Below are 12,510 nucleotides of genomic sequence, written 5' to 3'. Positions count from 1 at the left end.
CTTCTCCATTCCAGATACCAGCAAGTGGGCCAGCAGAAGTAGAGGGGGCATCTCAGTCCCAGCTCCAGCTCTACCTCCAACCCCACCTCTGAGGATGATGACTCATAGCTCTCACCTGCACCCTCCACCAGCGCAGCCACATTCATCTCAGCGGGTGCATGTTCTAGATTAGGCTTGGAGTCACAACCTGGTGAGCCCATCACTGATATTTGCCCACATGGATGAAGTGACAGCCAAGGTCTCTGACACTCAGAGGACTGCTGGAGACTAGGCCCCTGCTCAGCCCCATGCAGATGACAGATCTCTGGAATTTGCCCTAAGCGACCTCTTGGAGATGCAGAGACAGACAGGAGAACACCAGGCCAAGATACTAGAGGCTATGTGTAGACTGGAACGAAGGCTGCAGGAGTCCACCCAAGTTCTATCTGCTGTCATTACTCTGGCATGCGAGCGCTTGGCTGCCTCCATGGAAAGGGTGGCGGCCACCTGAGACCCCCAGGTCCAGCAGAACACGCAGTGGCTGCCAGATATGCGCTCAGACCCGCACTCCGTCAGTCTAGTGTTATGATCCCAGCTGATGTTCCTACTGGTCAACTCAGATCCCAGGATGGAACCTGGTTTGATAGATCCTAACCTTTATTTTTTGTTTCGAACTGTGGAGAGTGGCTACTGAACAGAGTCACAGGAGTTAGCTGATGAACTTTTAACCAAAGTATAAAACATTTATTAAGCAACCAAAAGATGAACTATATGAGAATACTCCTTCACTCAAAACTATGCCTTTATATAGATTCGTAAGGGTAACACAAGTTACAAAAGCTATCTTATACTCTAATATTCACAGTAAGTATACAGCCCTTGTAAACCAAAAGGCAACCTGTGGTCAGACACACCACACTCTGAAACCAAGTGATAGATGCCACCTCAACCAGATGCTATGGTTCACTCCTCAACTCCCCTCAGACACTTGTCACACTGTGAGCCAACCAACCTCACTGAACTCTGTCTTTCATACGAGGGTTTCCAATCTCCACTCTTGAAGAACTCGCTTTGGAATCTTCTCCTAAATGATGCTTTCTCTCAGATGCCTTCTACAAGGGTCCACTTCTAGAGTTTCAAACTCCCCTTCCAATGTTCCTCTCCCCAAATCACCACGCACATTCAAGCTTTGCCTTCCACACATCTCTGACTCACCATGCTAACAGAACACCATTGATTCACATGCCCATAGTAAAAAGAGTTACAGACCTTCAGCTGTCTCCTTGAATCTTCTGGCTTCTCTCAAGCCTATTTTGCTCTAAAGTTGTGTTCTGCAGCATTCTCCCTTTCAGCTTGGAGCTTTTCTCTGCTCCATACCCTTAACTTCTCTTAGCAGGACTTTTTCCAGATTCCGATCCTTGTCCTTTGATTAGAATGCCTTCTCAAGACACCCTTTTTCCGTTCTTTGAGAAAATCTGCTTCCTGCAGCTACCTCACTGTCCAGCTTCTCCTAGGTGCTGTTTCCATCTTTACTTTGGGACTTGCTATCTGTCCCTCACCTATGCTGCTTCTGCTGGCAACTCCTTTCTATTTTAAAGCACACTGACCAGCTGAACTCAGACTGCTTTTAGTTTCTTTAGTTTAGAAAAACATACAATGTGGCAAAGATTAGTGGTAAGCCAGAGGATTGGGAAAGTTTTAAAAATGAACAGAAGATGTCCAAAAAAAAGGAAGAAAATAAACTTTGAGGGTAAACTAGCAAGTAATATAAAAACGGACAGTAAGAGCCTCTTTAAATATGCAACAAGGAAGAGAGAGGCCGAAGCGAACATAGGCTACGTAAAAATGAAGCTAGAGAAACAACAATGGGGAACCAGGAAATAGCAGAGGGGCTAAATAAATACTCCACATCAGTCCTCATGGTAGAGGACACTAAAAGCTTTCTAAAAATACTCAATAATTAAGGGGAAAATGGGGCCCTCTTACTCTGGACCCCTGTTGCTGGGCAACAGCACAGTTTTTTTCTGCCTTGTTTGTTTTAACTCCCCTTCTAGAGTCATAAATCTCATTAAAATGCAGGCATCATTTAAAGTAAAACTAAAACTCAAGTTCTCCCTTTCTTAACAAAGAAATACAGAAATGCAAGTTAAACTCAAACAGTAAAGCTATAACTTATTCCTAACACTCACAAATACAAATATAGCTTAGTAAACTATCTCTAGCTCCTAACACTAGCCATGAGTGCAGTGCAGCAATGGCTAGTCAGTGACTCCAAGAGTGTCCTGCTGCTCAGCTCCCCTCTGCCAGTGACCCCATCTCCTCCAGCTGGTCAGGCCAAGGAAGGCACATGTATACCTGTGAAGGAGACCCTTAGCAGGACAGGGAGGCCTGCAGATATTGGGGCTGTCTAGATGTAGAGGTAGGAAAAAAAGATCAAGAAGGTTTGAAGGCACACAAGAGCATAGGATCCAACCACTCGCGGCATTTAAGGACATGGAACTTGATTCCCCCATCAGATCCTGGTTAGGCCTTACATTCAAGACACCTGTCTTATATTATCAGCATTGTGATCACTGATTATACTGACATGAGGATGCTTAAACATTGGCCATCATTTGGGAATGTGTGGCTTAGGCATGCATCAATCAATCCATCAGATTTAGCTCACCAGGTTTGAACTCTATGAGAATGCTGTCTGTGCAGTGTCTGCTGCAAAGTTATTGCATCTTCTGCTGCTTTTATCCTGATGTGAGATGTGAGGAAGATGCAAAGTGTCCTCAAGGGGAATTATATAGGCCAAGTGAGTGGAAATGAACACTGCAGATGGAGTGTGAGGGTGAAAAGCATGAGGCTCTCTACTGTGGTATGAAGAATGGGAAACCAGAGGCTTTCCTAGATGTTGAGAAAATGGAGAGGTGAGGGCGTCTAATCGGACCTGGCCGTCCTTGTCCAAATGTAGTTTGGACAAGTGTAGTTAACATGCAGGTATAGCCAGCAACAAGGAAGCAACTGGCAAGTTGGCTTTGCTTGCAAGAGGGATTGTGTGAGGGATTAAAGGTCTGACTGCAGTTGACTACAGCCTTAGTGAGACATCGCCTGGAGTATTGTGTGTCTTGCTCGCCTCCTTACCAAAGGAAGGATCAGACCTCGTATAAAGGGGTTACAAGCAAGGTTCACCAGACTTATTGCAGGGACTGGGAGATTATCCAATGAGGTGAGAGTGAGGAGAATGTACCTGTAAGCTGGATAATGTAGAGGACTGAGAGGCTATCAATGTGAAGCATAAAGACCTTTTACAGGCTTCTGCAGGGTGGTTGCAGGACAGATGTTTGACCTAGCTTGGCAGTCCAGAATCAGGTGTCACAGTCTCACAGGGCGCAGTGTACAATGATGATCCAGGACACTCTTTTTGGGGAGTATTGGAGAGCTTTGCCTGAGCAAACCAAACATCTAAACAATAAGTTTTAAAGCTACAGTCACAACATTTCTTAAAGCTACAGTTAATATATTCCTCCCCTTTTTTTTACCACTTGTATTTATAAGAACAACTATATTGATGGCATTACAAATATATGCATTGGTTATGAATTATAAGTTCAGTCTCTCAGGTGGTTTCCTGATCCGGGTGGAATGTTGTAGCTCCACGACTTTAGAATCTCTTGCTGAATCTTCATTTTCTGGAACCACAGCAATATCAGGTACCTCCTTAGGCACAAGCAGTTCAGTGCTACCCACTCCAACAGAGACATCTGCTATGTCTATCTTTGGTTGATGAATTACAATGGGGACCACAGGTTCTACAATGTTTACAGGTGGAACATTGGTTTGTTAGGGTACCTCCCTTCTTCTCAAATGAACCATGTGTTGTCGGGTAATCAGGCCCTGCATTTCTACATGGTATGACAATGGTCCAGTCACAGAAACTATTAGACCAGGTAACCAACTTGATCCACCACCTGAAGTTTCGTGTGTATACTGTTTCACCGAGAGTAAATTCTCACTCTCGACTATGCAAATCATGAGTCACTTTTTGATTTCCTTGACTGTTCTCTACTTTCCCCTCCAAATTGGGAAGTACCAGGCTTAATCTCGTATGAAGGCAGTGCCTCATAAATAATTCTAAAGGTGTTCAACCTGTAGTAGTGTGGGGGGATCGTTCTGCAGTGAAACAGGAAACGTTTAAGTTTAGTCTCCAATGACCCTCCCGGTAATTTTTTCATCTCAACTTTAAAAATTATACTGCTCTCTCAGTGCTGACTTTACGTGTTTGATACCATTTAGGCTCATGAATCTTTGAAATTCAGCACTAGTAAATGCAGTACCATTGTCTGAGGCAATGACTTTGGACAATCCATGTAAAGAAAACCTTTGGTGTAGCCTTTCTATAGTCTCATTTGACATTGGTGATCTAACTTTGTACGTGTCTAACCATTTGGAATGTGCATCAATTATTAGTAGAAACATGGTGCCTAGAAATGGACCTACATAATCTATATGCAGTCTCACCCAGGGTCAACCAGGCCATTCCCACGGGTGCAGTGGGGCGGCAACAGGGAACTTCTGTTGGTGCTGGCACTGAAGACAGTGTTTAACCAATTTTTCTATATCACTGTCTATACCTAGCCACCTGATCTAGCTCCTTGCAAGCATTTTCATTTTGGAAATCCTAGGATGCGCACTATGCAACAGAGCGGTTCTGTTCCTTGTGAAGGAACGATGACTTTTACACCCCATAATAGGATACTATCCTGACTACCCAATTCATTCCTTCGAGTGAAGAATGGCTTCAATTCTTCGGGGACTGGTTCCTGGGATCATCCTTTCAATACTTGGTCTCGTACTCTGGACAAGACTGGATCACAGTTTGTCCAGTTTCTTATTTGTTTTGCACAGACTGGCGAAGGATCCAGGAAATTCATTACTAATATGATCTCTTGGGGAGTCAGAGCATGTTCAGTGTTCTCCTGCAAAGGAAGGCGACTTAGGGCATCTGCATTTGCTACACGCATCCCTGGTCTGTGCATGATAAAATCAAAGCCCATCTTTGATTTCTTGTGGAAGCTATGGGAGGGATAGCTTTTTCTTCGCTAACCAGACCCAAGAGTGGTTTGTGATCACATACTATAGTAAAGTACGTACTGATGGCATTTTTTAACTCCAAAAATAATCGATAATCCTTTTTTGATTTGTGAATAACCCTTCTTGGCCATAAAGAGGGTTCTGGATACATAGCCCATTGACCTTTCTGATCCGTCACCCATCTTGAGATAGTACTACTCCCACGGCATAGGGGATGCGTCGCAAGTTAGCACCAATTCATTTGTCAGATTGTAGTGTACTAACAAGTTAGGAGAGTGCAAGAGATGTTTAACTTTCATAAAGGCTTCTTCTTGAGGTGACTTCCAAGAAAAACATTGATTTTTCTTTAAAATGAGTGTAGAGCAGCTAGGACTATTGATAAGTTGGGTAGGAATTGACCATAATAATTTACCATGCCCAAGAATGACTTAAGCTCTCAGACATTTGTAGGTGAGGGTGCCTTCTTGACAGTTTTAACTTTTTCTTCTACTGGGTGTAACCCTTGCTAAAGTAAATCAGTAAATGATTTCACTTGCCTGAAAGATACACTTTTCCTTTTTTAAGCATACCCTTGCTTTCAAGAATCATTTAAAGACATCTTCCAAGTTAGTCAAGTGTTCTGCTTCTGTTAACCCAGTTATTAGGACGTTGTCTAGGTAGACCATGACTTGAGGTGGTCTTGCAGCAAGCTCCCCATCATCCTCTGGAAAATCTCGCAGGCCAAAGAAATACCGAAAGGAGGTGTGCACATTGATACAATCATTTGTGTGTGTTTATGGTTACAAATCCAATGAATGTACCATCTGGTTCCTGCTGTTGTTATGCGTGACTCATATCTAATTTAGTGTAAGTTCTCCCTCCTGATAATTTGGCATACAGCTCCTCGATCCTGGGGATAGGGTACTTGTCCAATTTGGCAGCCTTGTTTACTGTTAACTTGTAATCCCCACAGATATGGATGATCTGATTCAGCTTCAAGACAAGGACTATGGGCGCTGCCCATTCCGAAAATTAACCCGACTGAGTAATGCCCAGCTTCTCTAAACAGCGTCAATCCTCTCTCTCAGGGCATAAGACATAGGCCTGGCTTTAAAATAAATGAGGAATTGCTTCAGAGTCAACATAGATCTTAGACTGCAGGCCCTTGATTTTCCCCAGTTCCTCTCGAAAGATCTTGTCATATTTCTTTACCAGCTCTGCCCATCCTCCAACTCTCAACTGGAAAACTTCAGACCAATGTAATTTAGTTTCCTTTAATTAATCACGACCTAGACAGCTTGGTCCTCCACCTTCCTCTACAGAGAGCTGTGCTGTCTGATATTTGTAATAAACAGATACAGTGGTAATACCTTTCACTTGAATGGCTCCACCAGTATATGTTTTCAATTTGATTGAAGTCTGCTCCATATTCAATTGTTGAGTACCCTTGTTTAAATATTTGAATGTGTGCTCCCCCATGACAGTGGTTGATGTACTGGCATCCACTTCCATAATCAAAGGTTTTCCATTGACCTGCAGAGTAGCAGTGATAGGCTTTGTTTTCCCTATTTACACATTAAATGGAGAATAAACATCAAATTAGTAGTTTCTGGTGCTTCCACATTATGTACTTCGATCAGTTTAGTTTGCTGCCTGGGAGTCTGTCTCAAACTTGCTTTACATTGCTTCAGTATGTGCTCTTTGTAATGACAATAATGGCACTCCACCTCTTTAAAATGGCAAGTTTCAGGGATATGGTTACTTCCACGTCAGTAACAGTTCATTTTCAGGTTTGCTGCTGAGCTGTCTCCTGTGTGTTTTATTTTTGGGTAGCAGGGGCAGTCTCCCATTTTGCTGCTAACTCTCTGGTTTTCACCCCACGCCCGGTGGTCTGTTCCTGCCTCAACTGGAAAAGGGGCCATTTTTTACACCCTGTAAGGCCTGTGAACCCCGCTCAGCACTTTCCATCACAGTCGCTATTTCCAAAGCTCTTTTAAAATCAATATTTATTTCAGCTAATAACCGTTGTTGAATGGCATCGTGCACACTGCAGACCAAATGATCCCTTAACATATCGTTTAGGGTCTCCCCAAAGTCACAATGTTCAGTTACCAGTTGCAAATTTGCTACCTATGTTGCTATGGTCTCCCCTGGGGCTCTTACTCTTGAATTAAATTTGAACCTCTGCATGATTACGGAGGGTTTGTCTTAGAAATGACCCTTTACAAGGTTTACCAATTCTCATCTTGGGCTTTCAAACTACGGATTAAATTATAAATTTTAGTCGCAAAGACACTAGGGAGAATTGTTTTCCTTTTCTCCTCCACCATTATTTCATTTGCTTGGAAAGAGGAACTGAGGCATTTTATATGTTGACTCCAATCCTCTGTGGATGAGTCAAAGGGGTCGATCCTGCCAAAAAGTGGTATACCCGGTGGGTATATTTTCCCTTTCTCCTGTTTAAAACAAGACATCCACATTCACTGGGTGAGGGACAGTGCCGGAACCAATTTATGATCATCACCAGTTGTTGTCAGCTTGATCTTCCAGACAAGTTTCTCATAAGAAATAGTGAACTTTACTTACAGGGCTTCAGCAGCAGTTATATGTGTCCATCAAGATCCACAACTAGTCAAAAACTACCCCCCTTAAGATTCCCCATGCTTAGGGCTATTTCTTTCACACTGTCACATGATACTACCAGTACAATAAGTCTTAAAGGTACTGTCACTATATTCCTTAAAGCTACAGTTACTACAATATTATTACTGAAGGCTCAGTCCTCTGAAGGGGGGGCCCAACGACAACAGCCATTGAGGTGACCTCAAGTGCAGGTTAGAAAAAAGAAGTTTTTAATGGCGAGTACTGTGACAGATCATTATTATCCCAACAATGTTTTATGGAAACTAAATGCAAAGGTAGAAATGAAACCTTGCATTTATGTAGCACCTTTCATGACATCAAGGCTTCTCAAACTGCTTTATGCCAGGCCAGAACAAACTAAACACTGGACAAAAACAAAAAAACTGCGGATGCTGGAAATCCAAAACAAAAACAGAATTACCTGGAAAAACTCAGCAGGTCTGGCAGCATCGGCGGAGAAGAAAAGAGTTGACGTTTCGAGTCCTCATGACCCTTCGACAGAACTTGAGTTCGAGTCCAAGAAAGAGTTGAAATATAAGCTGGTTTAAGGTGTGTGTGTGGGGGGCGGAGAGATAGAGAGAGAGAGAGAGTGAGGGACAGTGCCGGAACCAATTTATGATCATCACCAGTTGTTATCAGCTTGATCTTCCAGACAAGTTTCTCATAAGAAATAGTGAACTTTACTTACAGGGCTTCAGCAGCAGTTATATGTGTCCATCAAGATCCACAACTAGTCAAAAACTACCCCCCTTAAGATTCCCCATGCTTAGGGCTATTTCTTTCACACTGTCACATGATACTACCAGTACAATAAGTCTTAAAGGTATTGTCACTATATTCCTTAAAGCTACAGTGGACTTTGTTTCTAGAGACATAACATTGAAAGAAAAAGAAATCATATCAAGCTTGTATTAAACCCTGGTTAGACCGCAGATGGAGCATTGTATACAGTTCGAAGGGAAGAATATAACTAATAATGGGACATGTATTAAGGAAGATGTTAATATTCTATTTAATACCGACTTCATGCTCCATTAATTTTCTATAAATCTCCTACAAATGCAAACATGTCAAATATAAGGAGGGCAACCAAATATTCTTCAGAGAAGTGGATGTAGTGTAACGATGTTTGAAATGCTGATCCCTTTAAGAGTAAACCAGGATAAGCTTCAGAGTGAATTGAGAGCAGGTGAAGCTCTGTGAAGCATGTATGTAAGAATTAGGCACTGCTCTGGTAAGGTGGTCTCCTTCTGAACAGGGAGCGGATCCAGAAGTGAAGAGTGGAAGCAGGTGTTTGTACTGAACTATAGTTTAACAATGAAACAGTTGTGATTCACATAATGTCTTCTGCTGCCTGATTCAGTAAATGGATATGCACCCATTAAATTGTGAATAAGTCATCACTACTTTGTCTAAAGGTTGGCAAACACCAAGAATTCATGTCAATTTAAAAATGCTTTTTTTATTTCATGATATCTAGTGAAATTCTTGTTATATTTAATTAGAATCGGGAGAGGCCATTCAACCCAGGATGCCCATGCCACCTCTTTGAAAGAACCATCCAATTAGTCCATCCCGACTCTCTCCCCAAAGCCATGCAATGTTTTTCCCCCTTGTTAAGTATTTATCCAAATCCCTTTTGAAAATATCTGCCTATACCACCCTTTCAGGCAGCGCATTCCAGACCCTGTGCAAAAAGAAAATCCTACATTACATCACTGACTACACTTCAGAAGAAATTCATAGAATGACATAGGATAGACAGCATAGGAAGAGGCCATTTATCCCAACTAGTCTAGCCTGCTATTTATGCTCTACATGAGCCTCCTTCCAACCTACTTAATTTCACTCTATTAACAAATCCATCTATTCCTTTCTCCCTTACATACCAAGCCAGCTTCCCATTAAATGCATCAGTGTAATTCACCAGAACAATTCACTGTGGTAGCAACCCTTACCACTCTCTGGGTAGTTTTCTGTGCATCCCCTATTACATTTCTTGGTGACTATCTTACATCGATGACCTCTAGTTTCACTCTATCCCACAAGTGGAAACTCATTCTGTCTTTATTTACTGTATCAAAAGCTGTCATAATTTTACAGACCTCTGTCAGGTCACCTATTTTCTATCTATTAGATATATGCGTCTGCTGATAGGAAGCTGTAAATGTAACTGTTTCCTACAGATTGGACTGTCAGGAGATTATTAGTGATAAATCTCAGGATTTCACAATGTACATTGTACTCACCCCCAGATAAGAAAGCCCTTCAAGGCCACAATTTAACATTCGAATGCAAGGATAATTCCAAACAACAGACACAGAGCTTTTAATCATTGAGGAGTGCATGAAAATTTCAATCACATGGATGTATTTCTGCAGAACTGATGTGGCAATAAGATCCCAAGGCCTCTGGGGAATGTTGTCAGGTACCAGAAGCAATAAGACAACTTCAGAACCAAGAAGACTTGTGACAATGAATCCAGGGTAATTTCAACATGGCGTCAAGGGGAGCAGTATCAAAAGAGGACAGACCTGATAACACCTTTCTTGGTTTTTATTACCCAGTACTCAAGGGTATTGTCAAGGGATGCTACACGCCATGAAACATGTTCTTGAGATATATTTCATTTTCAGGTGATATTTGAAACTGCTTGACTGTGGACGTTGCTTCCAGTTTCTGCCTCCTTCCAATGTGTTGCTATCCGTCAATTCAGCGGGAATAAAAGCCAGTGTAATTCTAAATAAAGTGCCCATCAAGAATAAATTTTGTGATGTGGCACTCCTGGTTCAATTAATGGACAGACACTCGTACTAGTCATGCTGGCATGGAGTCATCTCCCTGATTGGCGCTCTCATCACTTGAGGCTCTGTGGGGATACGCTGAATTGTAAAATTTACACTCTGAGCTATCCTATGGAGGAACCAAGACTCGAACATTTTTAAAATGTCTTTATTCTTTCATGGGAGATGAGTGTTGCTGGCTGGGCCAGCAGTTATTGCCCCTCCCTAATTGCCCTTGAGTAGGTGGTGAGCCACCTTCTTGAACTGCTGCAGTCCATGTGTTGTAGGTACACCCACAGTGCTGCTAGGGAGGGAGTTCCAGGATTTTGACCCAGTGACAGTTAAGGAACGATGATATATTTCCAAGTCAGGATGGTGAGTGGCTTGGAGGGGAACTTGAAGGAGCTGGGGTTCCCATGTAACTGCTGCCCTTGTCCTTCTAGATGGTAGTTGTTATGGGTTTGGAAAGAAATGGAAATTCAAAATTGGAGAAGTAACATACTTTACATCTAGCAAGTTTTGGTATAGGACATTATGGGGCTAAAATTCAACTTTGTAGTGCAGAGAGGGCCATAACAGATTGACTGCCTCTTAATCACCTCACATTCCACTGTCCAGCCCCAGAGATCTTCAGCTTTGGCACCAAATTGATTTCCTTTGCATTGACAACAGTGGACTGGAAAATCAGACGGACTTTATAAACAGATAGCCCATTCACTATTGTCTATTTTACACTAAGATAAAAGCAAAATACTGCGGATGCTGGAAATCCAAAACAGAAACAAAAATACCTGGAAAAACTCAGCAGGTTTGACAACATCTGCGGAGAGGAACACAGTTAACGTTTCGAGTCTGTATGACTCTTCAACAGAACTAAGGAAAAATAGAAAAAAGGTGAAATATAAGCTGGTTTAAGGTTGGGGGGGCGGGGTGGCATGTGACAGGTAAAGCTGGATAGAGGGCCAGTGATAGGTGGAGATTCCCAAAAGATGTCATAGACAAAAGGACAAAGAGATGTTGAAGGTGATGATATTATCTAAGAAGATAATAATGTGCTAATAGGTGACATTAAGGGTAGAAAGCAGGACGAGCAAGGTACAGATAGCCCTAGTGGGGGTGGGGTGGGAGGAAGGGATCGAAATAGGCTAAAAGGTAGAGATAAAACAATGGATGGAACTACATTTAAAAATAATGGAAATCGGTGGGAAAAGAAAAATATATATAAATTATTGGACAAAGGGGGATCGGAAAGGGGGTGGGGATGGAGGAGAAAGTTCGTGATCTAAAATTGTTGAACTCAATATTAAGTCCGGAAGGCTGCACAGTGCCTAGTCGGAAGATGAGGTGCTGTTCCTCCAATTTGCGTTGAGCTTCACTGGAACATTACAGCAGGCCAAGGACGGACATGTGGGCATGAGAGCAGGGTGGAGTGTTGAAATGGCAAGTGACAGGGAGGTCTGGGTGATGCTTGCAGACAGACCGAAGGTGTTCCACAAAGCGGTCACCCAGTCTGCATTTGGTCTCTCCAATGTAGAGGAAACTGCATTGGGGGCAGTGAATGCAGTAGACTAAATTGAGGTCTCCCTCCAGCAGCACCGTCGCACCCTTTATCAAAGCTGCCCGTGCCCCCAGTTTAATTTTATTCTTCATCTCATCTGACGCCTCCAAAAGAAACTTTGTCTCTTTCTTTCAGGTGCAAAGGAACGCAAGCTCCGACAACTCATCGACACCAAGCCTATACAGGACCCTCCACCCCTGCCTGATCTCTGTCCCCATCCATCTTCCAGTCCCAGCTCCGACTGTGTATTCACCATACCCCCTGACCTTCTCCTCTCCGACGCTGAACATTCAGTGCTCAGCAAAGGACTTAGTTTCATACCCTTATGCTCTCATCTCAATTAATTTCGGGCTCGGCCTGACGCTGAACTCTTCTTCCGTCGTCTTCGTCTCCGTGCTCACTTCTTTGGGCAGGAGTCCTCTCCCCGTTCAATGGATCCTTTTACCCACCTGGACCCCTCCCTCTGGATTCTTACCTTCTCTTGATCTT

This window comes from Carcharodon carcharias, chromosome 17 (assembly GCF_017639515.1).
Source record: "Carcharodon carcharias isolate sCarCar2 chromosome 17, sCarCar2.pri, whole genome shotgun sequence".
Taxonomy (NCBI): Eukaryota; Metazoa; Chordata; class Chondrichthyes; order Lamniformes; family Lamnidae; genus Carcharodon; species Carcharodon carcharias.
The sequence above is the reverse complement of the archived record's forward strand: the minus strand, read 5'-3'. Positions refer to the sequence as shown.